The sequence below is a fragment of the Macaca fascicularis genome, chromosome X, assembly GCF_037993035.2.
Source record: "Macaca fascicularis isolate 582-1 chromosome X, T2T-MFA8v1.1".
Classification (NCBI taxonomy): domain Eukaryota; kingdom Metazoa; phylum Chordata; class Mammalia; order Primates; family Cercopithecidae; genus Macaca; species Macaca fascicularis.
The window spans coordinates 144,227,131-144,246,844 of NC_088395.1; the positions used below are offsets into that span (position 1 = coordinate 144,227,131).

The window sequence follows — 19,714 nt, forward strand, 5'->3', positions numbered from 1 at the left end:
CATCAACAAGTCTGCAAAATAACCATCCAGCATCATGATGACAGGATCAAATTTACAAATAACAATATTAACCTTAAATGTGAATGGGCTAAATACCCCAGTTAAAGTATACAGAATGGTAAGCTGGATAATGAGCCAAGACCCATTGGTGTGCTGTATTGAAGAGACCCATCTCATGTGCAGAGACACACATAGGCTCAATAAAGGGATGGAGGAAAATTTGCCAAGCAAATGGAAGGCAGAAAAAAAGCAGGGGTCACAATCCTAGTTTCTGACAAAACAGACTTTAAACCAACAAAGATCAAAAAGACAAAGAAGGATATTACATAATGGTAAATGGTTCAATTCAACAAGAAGAGCTAACAATTCTAAATCTGTGCACCCAATACAGGAGCACCCAGATTCATAATGCAAGTTCTGAAAGACCTACAAAGAGACTTAGACTCACACACAATAATAGTGGGAGACTCTAACACCCCACTGACAATATTATATCACTGAGACAGAAAATTAACAAAGATATTCAGGACCAGAATTCAGCTCTGGATCAAGTGGACTTGATAGATATCTACAGAACTCTCCACATAAAAACAACAGAATATACATTCTTCTTATTGCCGCATGGCACTTACTCTAAAATTGATCACATAATTGGAAGTAAAACACTCCTCCACAAATGCAAAATAACTGAAATCATAACAAACAGTTTTTCAGACCACAGAGCAATCAAATTAGAAATCAAGATTAAGAAACTCACTCAAAACCACATAACTACATGGAAATTTAACAATCTGCTCCTGAATGACTCCTGGGTAAATAACGAAATTAGGGCAGAAATAAAAAAGTTTTTTGAAACCAATGAGAACAAGCAGATGTAGCAGAATATCTGGGATGCAGCTAAACCAGTGTTAAGAGGGAAATTTATAGCACTAAATGCCCACATCAAAAAGCTACAAAGATCTCAACTTAGCAACCTACCATCACAACTAAAAGAACTAGAGAGTCAAAAATAAAAACCCAAAGCTAGCAGAAGACAAGAAATAACCAAGATCAAAGGAGAACTGAAGGAGATAGAGACACGAAAATCCCTTCAAAAAATCAATGAATCCTGGAGCTGTCATTTCGAAAAAATTAATAAAATAGACAGATTGCTGGCTAGACCAATAAAAAAGAAAAGAGAAAAGAGTCAAGTAAACACAATCAGAAATAATAAGGATATCACCATTGTCCCCACAGAAATACAAACAACCATCAAAGAATACTATAAACACCTTGATGCACATTAACTAGAAAATTTCGAAGAAATGGATAAATTCCTGGACACACACACCCTCCCAAGACTGAACCAGGAATAAATGGAGTCCCTGAACAGACCAATAATGAGTTCTGAAATTGAGATAGTAATACATAGCCTACTAACCAGAACAGGCTCAGGACCAGATGGATTTACAGCTGAATTCTACCAGAGGTACAAAGAAAAGGTGTACCATTTATACTGAAACTATTCCAAAAAATTAAAAAGGAGGGACACTTCCCTAACTTGTTCTATGAGGCCAAGATCATGCTAATATCAAAACCTGGCAGAGATACAACAATAACAACAACAAAAAACTGCTGGGCATGGTGGCTTATGCCTGTAATCCCAGCACTTTTGGAGGCCGTGGCAGGTGGATCACCTGAGGTCAGGAGTTTGAGACCAGCATGACCAACATGGAGAAACCCCATCTCTACTAAAAATACAAAATTAGCTGGGCGTGGTGGTGCATGCCTGTAATCCCAGCTACTTGGGAGGCTGAGACAGGAGAATCGCTTGAACCCGGGAGGCAGAGGTTGTGGTGAGCTGAGATTGTGCCATTGCACTCCAGCCTGGGCAACAAGAGTAAATCTCCAAAAAAAAACCACGAACGAATAAACGAACAAACGAACGAAAGAAAGAAAGAGAGAAAGAGAGAAAGAGAGAGAGAGAGAAAAAAAAAGAGAGAATGAGAGAAAGAGAGAGAGAGAGAGGGAGGGAAGGAGCAACGGAGGAAGGAAGGAAGGAAGGAAGGAAGGAAGGAAGGAAGGAAGGAAGGAAGGAAGGAAGGAAGGAAGGAAGGAAGGAAGGAAGGAAGGAAGGAAGGAAAAGAGCAGAAAAGAAAAGAAAAGTTCAGGCCAATACCTTTGATGAACATCAATGCAAAAATCCTCAACAGGATACTGGCAAACTGAATCCTGCAGCACATCCAAAAGCTTATCCACCACAATCAAGTATTGATTGATCCAAGGCTTTATCCCTGAGATGCAAGGCTGGTTCAACATATAGAAATTGATAAATATGATTTATCACATAAAACCAAAGACAAAAATGACATATCTCAATAGATGCAGAAAAGGCCTTTGATGAAATTCAACGTCACTTTATGTTAAAAACTCTCAATAAACTAGGTATTGAAGAAATCTACCTCAAAATAATAAGAGCCATATATGACAAACCCACAGCCAATATCATACTGAATGGGCAAAAGCTGGAAGCATTCCCTTTGAAAATCAGAACAAGACAATGATGACCTCTCTCACCATTCCTATTCAACACAATATTGGAAATCCTGGCCAGGGCAATTGGGCAAGGTGAAGAAATAAAGGGTATTTAAATATGAAGAGAGGAAGTTAAATTAATTTTGTTTGCAGATGACATGATCCTATAGCTAGAAAACCCTGTCATCTCAGCCCAAAAGCTTCTTAAGCTGATAAGCAACTTCAGCAAAATCTCAGGATACAAAATCGATGTGCAAAAATCACAAGCATTCCTATATACCAAAAATAGGCAAGCAGAAAGCCAAATCATGAATGAACTCCCATTCACAATTGCTACAAAAAGAACAAAATACTTAGGAAGACAGCTAACAAGGGAAGTGAAGGACCCCTTCAAGGAGAACTACAAGCACTGCCCAAATAAATCAGAAGACACAAGCAAATGAATAACATTCCATGCTCATGGATTGGGAGAATCAATATCATGAAAATGGCCATACTGCTCAAAGTAATTTACAGATTCAATGCTATTTCTATGAAACTACCAATGACATTTTTCACAGAACTATTTCTCAAAGCTTTTAAAAATTCAAAAAAGAGCCCAAATAGCCAAGGCAATCCTAAGCCAAAAGAACAAAACTGAAGGCATCACATGACCTGACTTCAAACAATACTACAGGGTTATAATAACTAAAACAGCATGGTACTAGCAACAAACAAACAAACAAAAAACAAGCACATAGACCAATGGAACAGACTAGAGAGCCTAGAAATAAGGCCACACACCTATGACCATCTGATTTTCAGCAAAGCTGACAAAAATAAGCAATAGGAAAAAGACTCCATATTCAATAAATGGTGCTGGGATAACTGACTATATGCAGAAGATCGATACTGGACTCTTTCCTTACAGCATATAAAAAAAATCAACTCAAGATGGATTAAAGACTGAAATATAAAACCCAAAACAATAAAATTACTGGAAGACAACCTAGGTAATACCATCCTGGACATAGAAACAGGAAAAGATTTTTTTTTTTTTTTTTTTTGAGACGGAGTCTCGCTCTGTCGCCCAGGCTGGAGTGCAGTGGCCAGATCTCAGCTCACTGCAAGCTCCGCCTCCCAGGTTCACGCCATTCTCCTGCCTCAGCCTCCGGAGTAGCTGGGACTACAGGCGCCCGCCACCTCGCCCGGCTAGTTTTTTGTATTTTTTAGTAGAGCCGGGGTTTCACCGTGTTAGCCAGGATGGTCTCGATCTCCTGACCCCGTGATCCACCCGTCTCGGCCTCCCAAAGTGCTGGGATTACAGGCTTGAGCCACCGCGCCCGGCCTAGAAACAGGAAAAGATTTCACGAGGAAAGACATGAAAAGAATCATGACAAAAGCAAAAATTGACAAGTGGGATCTAATTAAACTTAAGAGCTTCTGCACAGCAAAATAAACTATCAACAGAGTCAACAAACAACCTACAGAATGGGAGAAAATTTTTGCAAACTATTCATCTAACAAAGGTCTAATATCCAGTATCTATAAGGAACTTAAAAATTTTATAAGAAAAAAATAATCTTATTAAAAAGTGGGCAAAAGACATGAACAGATACTTTTTCAAAAGAAGACATACATGTGACCAAAAGGATATGAAAATATACTCCACATCAATAAACAAAATAGAAATGCAAAGCAAAACCACAATAAGATACCATCTCACATCACTCAAAATGGCTACTACTAAAATGTTAAAAAATAACACATGTTGGCAAAGTTGTGGAGAAAAGGGAGCACTTATACACTGTTGGTGGGAATGTAAATTAATTCAACCATTGTGGAAAGCAGTAGGGCAATTCCTCAAAGAGCTAAAAGCAGAACTATCATTTGGCCCAGCAATCCTATGACTGTACATGATACCAAGAAGAATATAAATCATCCTACCATAAGTACATATGCATGTAAATGTTCATTGCAGCACTATTCACAATAGCAAAGACATGAAATACACCTACATTTCCATCAATAGCAGATTGGATGAAGAAAATGTGGTACATATATACCACGGAATACTATTCAGCCATAAAAAAGAACAAGATTATGTCTTTTGCAGGAACATGAATGGAGCTGGAGGCTTTTATCCCTAGCAAACTCAACAGGAATATAAAACCAAATACTGCTTGTTCTCACTTATAAGTTGGACCTAATGATGAGAACTTATGAACACAAAGAAGGAAACAACAAACACTGGGATCTACTTGAGGATGGAGGGTGGGAGAAAGGAGAGGGTCAGATAAGATAACTATTGGGTAATGGGCTTAATACCTGGGTGACGAAATAATCTGTACATCAAATCCACAGGACACAAGTTAATCTACGTAACAAACCTTCACATGTACCCCAGAATCTAAAATAAATGTTAAAAAAGAAGAACTCAAGCAGAACTTTATTAATCAGATAGGCCTAAGGACGATAGTGTATGTTATTCTTGGCCCCATCAGGTTGTACTTGGGAATAGAATGAACAAGCAGGAGCTATGGGATGACTTCTGGCTCCCCTGGGAATATATGATTGATTTATTTGAATAATTTCCCATGCTGGAAGAGAGGTGAAATCCATTAGTTTGAGACTTTTAGGAAAATCGTCCAGATGGTAAGCCTTTGCCACTGGGTGGGGGTCACTGGTGAAAGCAGTAGAATTCGTGGTTAGGACATTGGTGTCCTGTGAGGCTTGAAGATATGGAGGAAGGAAACACATGAAATATTAGGCCTTACTACATGAAGACTTGTATTGTTACAGAAATCCAAGTAATTATTATTTCCTGTATGAAAACAATAAGAACTTCCCTAAAGCTTCTCTAAGGGTTAGCTCCTTCTCTTCCCCCCTATAGATGGGAATAGAAATTGAGAACCTTTCAAACTACTTTTTAGGTACCAGTTTTAAAAATTTGCTAAGAGAGAAGATCTAATGTTAAATGTTCTTATGATATTCCATCAATCAATCCAAAATAAAAGAAAATATCTATTTTGAAAGTCTAAGCTAAATTTTGTTCAACATTTTTTTCCTCAGTGAAGGTCTTCCCTCCCCCACCCCCAGTAACAGCAGATATAGAAAGTAGCTATTGCTATTGTTACACTTGGTGTACCTCGTTTGTTTTAAGAGGCCTACCCACACTCTTTCTTGCCTACTCTAATTACTACCACATAAGAATAGGCCTTCATAGCACTTCTACTCTTCACAGTTGACTTGTACCAATTGTGCCTTCTGCTTCCTGACAGATTACTGAGCTGTATTATTATTAATATATAGTGAGAAAACTGAGGTTGGACATAATCATAATATCTACCTTGCATAATTTTTGTGGGGATTAAATAAAAATAATAATATCTGTAAAGTGCTTAGCATAGTGCTTGGTACGTGGTGAGCAATTGTTAGCAATCATTATTATTAACAGTGTCCATTTTTGACCTAAGTAACACACAAATTGCTTTCTTTCCAGTTCCTTGCTCCACACCAAATCATGTCTTCTAGGTATCCACAATGAGTTGAGGCTGTTTAAAAGAATAGAGTCGGTTTAACTATGCTGCCCCTATTTTCCTTTCTACAGAAAAGTAGGAGGGCAGAACTGAGAATGCTTCAGCCCCCGCCAGCACAGGGTAAACAGCTTTACCTCTCTTCCCTCAATTGAGGAAAGAGGGTCAGCACAAGTTTCAGAGTCTGTGTTTTTCTTGGTCACTGCCATGTTCATCAGGCCAAGGATTAGAAGGCAGCTGGCAATTTATCCTTGTTGCTATGATGACAAGAATTCCTGGGGAATCTCATTCATAGAAAAATGTCCAAATTTCTTTCTCACAAAGGATAAGGCCAGTTGACCAGCCAGTGGTTTTGGGCCAAGATGAAAGCCTGAGAGCCTGATTAGGGTCTGGAACAGGGAAAGTCAGTGGTGTAATAACCACTGCAAAAACATGCAAAGAGTATCTCTTGGCCAGGCACACCAGAGAACAGATATAAATTCTCCTGTTCAAAGTGGCAGGTGTCAAATTGTAAACAGAGGAGGAAGCTGTCAGGACTGTCAACAAGCAGGGGACTGCTGACAATCTGTCAACAGGAACAAAGGGACTGGAATTCCAGCTGTGCCACTTAAGAGCTGTGTGAACTTGCACAAGTCATTTAACTTTTCTGTGTTTCAGTTTCCTCATCTGTAATATGAGAATAAAAATATTATTTATCTCACAGGGTTATTTTGAGGTTATTACATGCAAAGCACTTAGAACAGTGCCTATCATATATTAAGAACCACAAAAGTGTTTTCTCTTATTATTTTAATTATTATTTTCAAGTTCAAATTCTTTAGTATGACACACAGGGACTTCCAGATGAGGTCCTCTTGCCTACCTTCCCAGCTCACACCCTTTCCTAAATGCACACTCTCCCTATACATACTGTGATACATACAGATGCTAGTGCCCACCTGGCTGCTTTATGACTCCTGCCTCTGCTCACTCTGCTGCCTCTGCCAACAGAGTCTGTCATGTGACCTTCTACTCAACTTCCACAACTTGCTTCCAAAAAGTCCTGTCTCTAAAATTTCATCTAAAATGTGCTGGCTCTTTTGTGTTGCTATTCCCTGCATGGACAGCTGTCAACATACATAAGACATTCTTTTGCCTGTCTTTGTGCACATATCCATCTATTTACTAAAATATGAGTCATTTAGGAACAAGGTCAAAATTTGTCTCTGCATTGCAGTACTTAGCATGGTACTTGGCACATATTAGATACTCAATGCATGTGTATTAAATAAATGAATGAATGAGTGAATAAATGAATGAGGGAATGAGTGAGTATATATCATGGATGTGGCTAAGACAGTGCTGAGATGACTGAATGAAAACTCTATTCCTTTAATAGAGAACCTTAGTGGACATGGTCTTCCACAGGAAGATTTTCTTTTCTGCAGAAAGGGCTTACCTCTATTGAGATAAGGAGAGAGCTCCTCAGACTCCTTCTTGATGATGCCTAGAGGACCTGAGAGATCTTCAGGCTTCTAGAGTTTGTAGTGCCTGGACAGGCTTGTAAGCATCTCATCTCACTGTCAGAGTGCCACATGCAGCAGACAGCAGCTGCCAACGCACGGACTGCCACCAATATTCCTGGACATCATGGGATGCATTAAGTGACTGAATATTATGGGGCTATTGTCATCACTAACCTTGCTCAATGGCAGTACTTTTCTTGGATGAGCTTTTTAATAAATTCAAGGTGAAAATTTTTTTCATCCTTTTAGTGAAGAAGAAAAAATATTTAGCACTTTTGTTGTATAAGGAACAGTGCCTAAGGCAGGTACTTATACTCCTGACCTCAGCACCACTCACTCTGGTTTTGTAAAGCTATAGGACATAGCAGAGTTGGAACTGGAAAGTACGGTAGAAAATAACACATAAGTTGGAGGGGAACAGTGGGATGCAGAAAGAATGACATCAGTCACATGTGTCCCACTCAAATACTTTTAGTCCCTGCAGTATAAGAAAGATGCCAACCAAGTCTCTACACTGGCTGGGGATCCTGCCATGGATGCAGGAGAAAATATTCAATCAAAGGGAGTAAGTAACAACAAAGAGAAAAGTCTGATCCACAGCTATACTGGAACAATCCAGAAAGAAGAAGGGGAGTACCAGATTTTGCTATTTGTGTCACACAAGCTAGAAAAACCCTACCTCTCCCATTGGGGAGGCAATCTATATTTCACCCATTTCCTTGCCTTACCAAGATGAAATTTTATGTAAACTAGATAATAGTATGATTTGAGCCTATTCCTTAATGGGTGGACCCAAAGTGACAGGTACATTCATATTGTTAGATTTGTATTCTGTGTCATTTGAAGATTGTATTAGATTGCAAGCCAAGATGTTCACCTAGACACAGCCAGGAAGAACATCTCCCACCGAGAGACTAGACCATCTGGAAGATTGGCACACACTGAGCAGATCTTCTGAGGGTAGGCCTTGAGAGTGGATTGAGGGAAGACATAGACCCTAGGCTAAATGGATAGGAAGCTGAGAATCCTACACAGGGTTGTTGAGCACTGGGACACATTCCTGGTCCCCACCAGCTTCTAGGGAAAAGGTGAGTTAAACAGATGAGGAGTAGCCTGCTTTCATCACAGACCTCCAGAATCCTAGCTGCAGGAGACCCCACAACCCCTATGGACAGATGAGCTGGCAGGGAGAGCTGTTTGGAGAGGTGACAGAGAAAGGGTTCCAGCCTGTGCAGAGCTCAGAGGGTTTGGCATGGGAATGGTTGCATTGGAGCATAGTCATGGACACCCATTACCCCAAGGCTTGCCATGCTCCTCTAGGTGGCTTTGGCCTTTGGTGACTGTTAGACTAGACTAGACAGAACATGGTTGTCTTGCCCATGGGATGGAGCCAGTCCATTCTGAGCAAACCCCTCTCTGCCAATCTCTCCCGGAGCCCCAGCCTAGCCATACCCACTTGTAGTGTAGCCTCAGATGCCCAACCAGAGTACTTCCTAGGGGTCATCATTATAACTGCTTCAGCAGCAGACTGCACATAATTGTCGGAGAGCTCCAGCAGAATGGCCCCCATTGGTGCACACCCACTGACCCACATCTTCCCCCAACTGTAGCCTTCCCCTGCCACTTGCTGGTGCACACTCATCCATGGTGCACCTCCCCCACTGCTTTACTGGCACCCACAACCACATCTGTCCCATAACTGGCGTGAACATGAATGCATGGATGTTGCTGCCTCACCCCTGCTGCTGTCCCGTCCCCGCCAATGCATGTGCACCCTGCTGCACCATTACTGCTATTGGCACACACGTAGGAGCATGGATCCTTCTGTCACTGACCCTACAAAGAGCTTTGGCTGGCACCTCCCCATCACCACCATCAGAGTGTTGCTACCAGTGGATCGGGAACACCTCAGTCCCTGCAGTGCAGCAGGTTCCTAACCTCAAGGGGCCAGAGATCAAAGCCCAGGGCCCATTACTAGTCCCCTAAGGTTACAACACATATTCTAGCAGTGATGAACTCAAGCTTGGCTTCCTGAAATTTTACCGAAACAAAGCCAGTGAACTGAACTCATGTTATATGACAATAAAACTCTCAAGGGCATCAAATAATATAAAAGTAAAATACTCTATCTAAAGGGCAGCAACTTCAATGATGAGAGGAACATCATTCCACACAGATGAAAAAGATCCAGGGAAAGAACTCCGGCAACTCAAAAGTCTAGAGTGTCTTCTTACCTCCTAATGACCATGCTAGTTTCCCATGCAATGGTTCTGAACCAGGCTGAAAGGGCTGAAATGACAGACATAGAATTCAGCATTTGTATAGGAACAAAGATAATTGAGATTCAAGAGAAATGAAACCCAGTCCCAATTCAGGAATCTAAGGAATCCAATTAGATAATACAAGAGCTGAAAGACGAGATAGTCATTTTAAGGAAGAACCAAATTGATCTGATAGAGGTTAAAAAAAACTCACTACAAGAATTTAATAATACAATCACAAGTATTAATAGCAGAATAGACCGAGCTGAGGAAAGAATCTCAGAGCTCAAAGATAGGTTTTTCAAATCAACGCAGTCAGACAAAAATAAAGAAAAAATAATAAAAATGAATGAAAAACCTCCAAGAAATGTGAAATTATATGAAGAGATGAAACCTATGACTCATTGGTGTCCCTGAAGACAGGGAGAGAAAGCAAGCAACGTGGAAAACATATTTGAGGATACTGACCCAAACATTTCTCCAAGCTCATTAGAGAGGACAACATTCAGATTCAGGAAATGCATAGAAACCCTGTGAGATACCATACAAGATGACAATCCCTGAGTTAAATAGTCACCAGACTCTCCAAGGTTGAAATGAAAGAAAAAATGTTAAAACCACCTACAAAGGGAAGCCCATCAGGCTAACAGTGGTCCTTTCAGCAGAAACTCTACAAGCCAGAAGAGATTGGGGGGCTATATTCAGCATTCTTAAGTAAGAGAAATTCCAACCAAGAATAAGATCCTTTTCAGACAAGCAAATTCAAAGGGATTTCATTATCACCAGACCTGCCTTACAAGAGCTCCTGAAGGGAGTGCTAAATATGGAAAGGAAAGACTATTACTGGCTAACACAAAAACCACATTTAAGTGCATAGACAATTGACACTGTAAAGCAACGACACAATCAAGTCTTCATAATAACAAGCTAACAGCACAATGACAGGATCAAATCTGCACATATCAACATTAACCTTGAATATAAACAGGCTAAATGCCCCCACTTAAAAGGCACAGAGTGGTAAGCTGAATAAAGAAGCAAGGCCCAAGTGTTTGTTATCTTCAAGATACCCATATCACATGCAATGACACTCATATGCTCAAAGCAAAGGGATAGAGAAAAATCTGCCAAGCAAAAAGAAAACAAAAAATAGCACGACTCACTATTCTTATATCAGAAAAAAACAGACTTTAAACAAATAACAATTAAGGACAAAGAAGGGCATTACATAATGGCAAAGAGTTCAACGAGAAGACCTAACTACCCTAAATATATATGTACCTAACAAAGGAGCACCCAGGTTCATAAAACAAGTTCTTAGAGACCTATGAAGAGATTTAGATAACCACACAATAATAGTGAGAGACTTCAACACACCACTGAAGCATTAGAAAGATCATCAAGGCAAAAAACACACAAAGATATTTGGGACCTAAACTTGACACGACCAAATCGACCTAATAGACATCTACAGAACTCTCCACTCAAAAACAACAGAATATACATTCTTCCCATCCGCACATGGAACATACTCTAAAATCAACCACACAATCATCCACAAAGCAATTCTCAGCAAATTCAAAGAAAAGAAAAAAAAAATTATACCAACCATACTCTTGGACCACAGTGCAATAAAAACGGAAATCAATACTAAGAAGATCACCCAAAACCATACATTTACACAGAAATTAAACAATTTGCTCCTGAATGACTTTTGGGTAAACAATGACATTAAGGCAGCAATCAAGAAAGTGTTTGAAACTAATGAAAACAAAGAGACAACTTACCAGAATCTCTGGGACACAACTAAAGCAGTGTTAAGAGGAAATATTATAGCGCTAAACCTCCACATCAAAAGTTAAAAAAATCTCAAGTTAACAACCTAACATCACACATAGAGGAACTAGAAAAACAAGAGCAAACCAACCCCAAAGCTAGCAGAAGATAAAAAATAAACAAAATCAGAGTTGAATGGAATGAAACTGAGATGAGAAAAACCATACAAAAGATCAATGAAACCATAACTTGGTTCACTGAAAGAATAAATAAGATTGATAAACCACTAGCTAGAGTAATAAAGAAAAAAGAGGCCAGGCGTGGTGGCTCATGCCTGTAATCCCAACACTTTGGGAGGCTGAGGTGGGTGGACCTCTTGAGGTCAGGAGTTTGAGACCAGTCTGGCCAACATGGTGAAACCCCATCTCTACTAAAAGTACAAAAATTAGCTGGGTGTGGTGGCGCATGCCTGTAATCCCAGCTACTCAGAAGCCTGAGACAGGAGAATCACTTGAACCCAGGAGATGAAGTTTGCAGTGAGCCGAGGTCATGCCACTGCACTCCATCCTAAGCAACAGAGCGAGACTCTGTCTCAAAAGAAAAAAAAAAAAAACACAGAGAGAGAGAGAAGATCCAAATAAACACAATCAGAAATGACAAAGGATTTACCACGGTCTCCACAGTAATACAAAAAACTCTCAGAGACTATTAGAAACACCTCTATGCACAGAAACTCGAAAACCTAGAAGAAATGGATACATTCCTGGAAACACACAAACTCCCAAGATTGAACCAGGAAGAAACTGAAATCTTGAACAGACCAATAACGAGTTCCAAAATAGATCCAGTAATGACAGTCTTGCCAACCACAAAAACTCCTGAACCAGATGGATTCACAGCCAAATGACAGATACATAAAGAAGAGTGGGTACCATTTCTACTGAAACTATTCGAAAAAATTGAGGAGGAAACATTCCTCCTTAATGCATTCTATGAGGCCAGCATCATTCTGATACCAAAACCTGGCAGAGACACAACAAAAAAAGAAAACTTCAGGCCAATATCTTGATGAATGTAGATGCAAAATTCCTCACAAAATTCTTTAAAAACGAAATCCAGCAGCACAACAAAAAGCTAATCCACCAGCCAGGCGCAGTGGCTCATGCCTGTAATCCCAGCACTTTGGGAGGCTGAGGCAGGTGGATCACCTGAGGTCAGGACTTCAAGACCAGCCTGGCCAATATGGTGAAACCCTGTCTCTACTAAAAACACAAAAATTAGCTGGGCTTGGTGGCAGGCGCCTGTAATCCCAGCTACTTGGTAGGCTGGGGCAGGAATATCTCCTGAACCCAGGAGGCGGAGGTTGCAGTGAGTCGAGATCATGCCATTGCACTCCAGCCTGGGTGACAAGAGTGAAACTCTGTCTAACAAACAAACAAACAAACAAAAATAAAAAACAAAAAAACCAAAGAAACCCTAATTCACCACGATCAAGTAGGCTTTATCACTAGGATGCAAGGTTAGTTCAACATATGCAAATCAATATATGTGATCCATCACATAAACAGAAGAAAAAACAAAAACCACATGACCATCTCAATAAATGCAGAAGCTTTTTGAAAAAATATTAACAGCCCTTCATATTAACAAACTTCAACAAATTAGGCATTGAAAGGATATACCTCAAAATAGTAAGAGCCATCGCTGACAAATTAACAGCCAACATCATACTGAATGGACAAAAGCTGAAAGCATTCCCCTTGAGAACTGGAAAAAGACAAGGATGCCCACTCTCACCACTCCTATTCAACATAGTACTGGAAGTCCTTGCCAGAGCAATCAGGCAAGAGAAAGAAATAAAAGGCATCCAAAAAGGAAGAGACGAAGTCAAACCATCTCTGTTTGCAGATGATATGATTCCATACCTGGAGAATGGTATGGTCTCTGACCAAAAGTTTCTAGATCTGATAAACAACTTCAACAAAGTTTATGTACAAAAATTAGTAATATTTCTATACACCAACAATGTCCAAGCTGAGAGCCAAATCAAAAATGCAATTCCATTCACAATATCCACAAACAAATCAAATACCTAGGAATACAGCTAACCAGAGACATGTAAAATATCTACAAACAGAATTAGAAAACACTGCTGAAATAAGTCAGAGATGACACAAACAAATAAAAAAAAATTTCCATGCTCATGGATAGGAAGAATCAATACTGTTAAAATGTCCATTCTGCCCAAAGCAATTTACAGAATCAATGCTATTCTTATCAAACTAGCAACAAAGTTTTACACAGAATTAGAAAAAAACTTTCTACAATTCATGTGGAACAAAAATAGAGCCCAAATAGCCAAAACAATTCTAAGCAAAAAGATCAAAGCTGGAGATCTCACATTACTGGACTTCAAACTTATACTACAAGGCTACAGTATCCAAAACAGCATGGCGCTGCTACAAAAACAGACACATAGATCAATGAAACAGAATGGAGGACTCAGAAATAAAACTACACACCTACAATCATCTGACCTTCAACAAAGTTGGCAAAAACAGGCAATGGGAAAAGGACTCCATGTTTAATAAATGGTGCTGGGATAACTGGTTAGCCATATGCAGAAAATTGAAACTGAACCCTTTCGTTTCACCATATACAAAAATCAACTCAAGATAAGGACTTGAATGCAAAACATAAAACTATAAAAACCTTGACTAAAACCTATGAAATACCATTCTGAACATAGCCCCTGGCAAAGATTTCATGACAAAGATGCCAAAAGCAGTTACAACCAAACCAAAAATTTACAAATGGTACCTAATTAAACTAAAGAGCTTCTGCACAGCAAAAGAAACTATTAATAGAGTAAACAGATAACCTACAGAATGGGAGAAAATATTTGCAGACTATCCATCTGACAAAGGTCTAGTAGGCAGCATCTATAAGGAATTCAAATGAATGAACAAGCAAAAAATAACACCATAACAGAGTGGGCAAAGGAGATTAACAGACACTTTTTGAGAGAAGACATACAGTCGGTCAACAAGCAGATGAAAATATGCTCCACATCACCCAACATTAGAGAAATGCAAATCAAAACCACAATGAGACACTTACTGCCTCACACCAGTCACAATGGCTACCATTGAGCAGGCAAAAAATAACAGAGCTGGCAAAGTTGTGGAGAAAAGGGAATGCTTGTACACTGCTGGCATGAATATTAATTAGTTCAGCCACTGTTTAAAGCAGTTTGATAATTTCTCAAAGAACTTGAAATAGAACTACCATTCTAACCAGCAATTTCATTATTAGGTATATACTCAAAGGAATATAAATTGTTCTACCACAAAGACACATGCATGTGTATGTTCATCACAGCACTATTCACAATAGGAAAGACATGGAATCAACCTAAATGCCCACAAATGATAGACTGCATTAAGATAATGTGGTACATATACTCAATGGAATACTACACAGCCATAAAAAGAATTAGATCATGTCCTTCGTAGCAATATGGATGGAGCTGGAAGCCATTATCCTAAGCAAGCAAACACAGAAGCAGAAAACCAAATACAAGTTCTCACTCATAAGGGGGAATTAAACATTGAGTACACATGGACACAAAGAAGGGAAAAATAGATACTACAGCCTACTTGTGGGTGGAAGGTGGAAGGAGGGTGAGAACAGCAAAAAAATAAAAACAAAAAAAAAACAAAACAAAAAACAAACAAAAAAAAAACCTGCCTATTGGGCACTATGCTTATTACCTGCATGATGAAATAATCTGTACGACAAACCCCATGACACAAATTTACCTATGTAACAAACTTGTACATGTACCCCTGAACCTAAAAGTTTTAAAAAGTAAATTAATTTTAAAAAATGTTGTATCATCTGGGAAACAAAGGACACAATCAAAGAGTTTAGTTGCAAATCATTGAAGAGACTAGTTACAAATTTATGGTCAGGGTTAAGGAAACATCACAGGATGCCAAAGCACTAGGAATCTGTAACCGTGAGAAACCTTTCCTTCCCTAAGCGTGAAGGTGAAGGAAATGGAATTATGGGAATCTTGAGAGAACTTGGAGCCACAGAAGAGAGGCTACCAGGCAGGATTTGTGGCCAGTGATGAATGTAGTCACTGCCAGAACCACGAGGATAAGGGATAAGTGACTGGCTTCTTTTTCCTTCCACTCTTAGATCCTATTTTACTACTTCCCATTGAACAAACTAAAACACAAGCCAGGGGAAAAGGGAGCCCAAGATTTGCAACTGTGGTCAGCCTCCAGGGCATAGAGCTGGATGTCCTGAGAATGGAGAGTATATAGGGAAGGGAGCACTGAAGTAGAGTAGACATATTTAGCAAATACAAATACAGGGCATGCAGTTGAGTTTGAATTTCAGATAAACAAGAATAAATTTTTAGTATAAGTGTGTATCAAGTATTCCATGGAACATGCTTACACTAAGCAGTTTTCATTGTTTCTGTGATATCCAAATTTCATTCAGTATGCTGTATTTTATCTGGCAACTCAGCTAGAGAATAATCAGCACAGAGGTGTTTCTATTATTTGGGCTTGTGACTAGACCAGGACTTTATTACTTTAAACACTTCTGTGTGTATCTCAGCAAGAATGGAATTATATTTTTCTATGTATCAGAAGAAATGATCTCTGACCCCTATCCGCATCCCATTCCCAGATAAGCTCACTGGATCAACTGAGGTGAATGGCAGCCTCTCAGAAGTAACTTGCTAGATTTCAGTGGGTACGAGTAGGATGCCACATACATGGCATTTCAGTCAAATAGCGAATAGGTGGCAGTCTTCATCAATTTATCAAAGGGAATAACATTTTCTCTTTGAAAATAAAATTGTGACAGTGTAGGAAAAATGCAGATAGCTGAATATTATAGAAGACATTTTGATTAATTTTGATATGATTCAGGATTGAAACATAGTACTATAGTGAGATTCATTTGTGTTTTAATGAGTTTTTTTCCCTTTTCTGAGTTATTTAAAAAATTAGAACCAAATTTATTCTTGAACTTCCAAGCAGTTGTGCTTAAAACTGTAGGATAATGGTGAGCCATTGGTAGAAGAACTGTGTGCTTGACCCTGCAGGGTAACTTCACCCTGGCTTCACAATAGGGCAGAGTGGGAAAGGAGAGGAAGCCTGACCAATCATGTGTAATTCACTCAATAAATATAAGTGCCTACCAAGGCCAGGCATTTGAACTGGGTATGTGGGATGCATAGGAGAATCAGGCTCAGTAACTTTCATCAGGAAGTTTACAATATTATGTGAGAAAGTGGCATCGATTAAGCTAGCAGCTGCCGTACATGTATTATTTCATTTAATCTTCACAGCAATCCTGTTGGTAGATATTATGATTGTCCCATTTTTCAAATGAGAACACTGAGGCTAAAAGAGGCTAAGTGACTTGTCCAAGCTCACACAGCTAGCCAGTGGCATCCATACACTTATATAAACAATAGGATGTACTAGTGTAAGTGTTTTCTTAGTAGTATTACAATGTGCTTCAGATCAAATGGGAAAGTAATCCCTTTCATCAGGTGTTATTAGGCAAGTGCTTCATGGAGGACGAAGTATTTCAGCTGTGTTTTCCTGAGCAAAGAACAGATTTAGCACAACCATGGAGGCACTAAGGTTCAAGCAAAATGGAGATTAGCAAGTGGACTCATTTGATTCCAGTATGACAATCATGTAAATTGGGGGAAGGAGAGACTCAAAAGAAAATTAGGTTAGGGCCTGAGTGGGATGGGCATTGAATGCCATAGTGAGAATTTTTTATGTACATTTTAAAGAAAGCTATTGTCACTCTGAGCAGTGCAGTAACATGAGTGAATCTATGCTTTAGGAATCATACAGGATGAATCCGAAAGAGAAGACAACATAGATAGGAATGAGAACCTGTTAAGAGGCCATTGCTACAGTTCAAACAAGGGGACTGGAAGTAGGGTATTAGGGAAGACAATGTATTAAATGCATGAAAAAGATATAAATAGCCTGCATGATATGTGCACTGAAATGAGTACAAATGAGAGTTGTTCTGATTGATGGGCATTATACAGCAGAAAGCAGCTTAGTAAATAGAAATTGCTTTGTAACACAGTACCATTATCCGTGATCTATAAGACTCAAGTCCAAAATACTATTTTACATTGAATCCTATTCTCTGCAACAGCATTTCCAATGTGGATTCATCCGACATACTCTTCCAAAAACAAATAGTTTTTTTTTCCGTATGTTTCGGTAACCCCACTTCTGGTTATATATCTAAAGGAAATAAAGTCAGTGTATGGAAGAGATATTTACACCTGCCATATTCATTACAGCACTATTCACAACAGCCAGTTATGGACTCAACCTAAGTGCTCATCAGTAGATGGTGGGATAAAGAAAATGTGGCACATATACACAATGGAATACTATTCAACCTTTTAAAAAAGTGAAATCCTATCATTTGCAGCAACATGGATGGAACTGGAGGTCATTATGTTAAGTGAAATAAGTCAGGCACGGAAAGTCTAATATTGCATGATTTTACATATATGTGGAATATGAAAAAGTAGAACTCATGGAAGCAGAGAGTAAAATGGTGGTTACAAGGGGCTGGGATGGAGGGAGGAGGATGAGGAGATGTTGAAACAAAGTTTCAGTTACATGGGAGGAATAAGTTCTGGACATCTACTGGATAGCATAGTGATGAGGTAATAATAATAAATATTTGAAAATTGCTAAGTGAGTATATACATATGTATACACTGTATATATACTTCTTTTTAATATACAGATAAAAAATCAGAAAAAGAAGAGGTTTCTCTATGTTTACCAGGCTGGTCTCAAGCTCCTGTCCTCAAGTGATCAAGTGATCCTCCTGCCTCAGCCTCTGAAAGTGTTGGTATTACAGCATGAGCCACCGTGCCTGGCACTCAGTGAGTAGATTTTGACTGTCTCACCACAAAAAGGTGCTAAGTATGAGGTGATAGATATGTTAATTAGCTTGATTTAATCATTTTACAACATATATATCAAAACATCATATTATACAACATAGATATTTTGTTAGCTAGAAATATTTAAAAACCCAACCAAACATAAACAGAGGGTTCTGAGGTCAAATAAGTGTGGAAAACACTGTATATTTAAGCCCCTTCTTAAAGGGTCACAACACACATTCACCTAGGGAAGGCTCTGAGAATTCCTTCAGCAAAGATACTAGTTGAATCTTGTTAGCTAATAATTTCCTAAACTTATTTAAACCTAGAACTCTTTAAAATGTTGCAACCTAGTAAGACCTGCAAAGATTGTGTTTTGTGAAATTCATTTTAATGTTATTCTCTTCATCTGCAATGCATTCCCTCTGGTGGACTCTAGAGTGCAGTCCCTTCTTTCAAACACAGTTGAAATAAAATGGAATCCCAATGTTTGGTGGACACCTGCCAGCAGTGACCTCTGCTACAGCAAGTATTGATCCTGCTGTCGATAGCTGGTGTCAAATACTTTTTTTTTTTTAAAGCAGGGATGATGGTGATGTTGCAAGGGTAGCTGTCGGTCACCAGCCCAAGAGCTCAGCTCACTGAAGTTGTCCCGTTCTCCTTAAAGTTGTTTTCATCAGTTTGTTGTTCATCTGAATACTTTTATGGCTTTCTCTTTGTTCTCCTGACCCCAGTAGCCTTAGTGATGGTGGAAAAGTCGTTTCTTAGTAATTTTGAAGTGTCTACGTCTAGTAATACAACCCAAGCTATCTAGTTAACTCCATCATCCCCTTGCTCAAAATCTCCCCCAGATACCCATCACCTACAGAAACGAAGATTCAAATTATGTGTGTGGCATCATGACTCTCCATGCTCTGACCCCAGCACACATGCACACATGGTTGCATGAGAACGCCGACACACAAATCACTGTTTATTATTTGTTTATTATTATTTTCTAATAAGAAGCCTGCTCTTTATTGCTTCCTATGGTTACTCTACTCTCTGTAATTGAAGGGCCCTTTCTCTTCAATGTCAAAAATCTCAATTAGCCGCAAAGGTACACATCAAGTGCTTTCTTCTCCTAGTAGCTCTCCTAGACACCGTAGACACCTCCCGTTGGAATGATTCCCAATT

At 39.2% G+C, this 19,714-nt stretch overlaps 1 long non-coding RNA gene across 2 annotated transcripts in view; it reads left to right on the forward strand.

Annotated features, from left to right (window-relative positions):
• LOC123571302 (uncharacterized) overlaps positions 1-18,529 on the forward strand; it is a 75,378-nt gene extending 56,849 nt beyond the window's left edge. For both annotated transcript variants that reach the window (XR_006695462.2, XR_012429948.1), the window contains one exon: positions 18,394-18,529. This is a non-coding gene — a long non-coding RNA (uncharacterized lncRNA). The remainder of the gene's footprint in view (positions 1-18,393) is intronic.
• Positions 18,530-19,714: the final 1,185 nt, after the last annotated feature.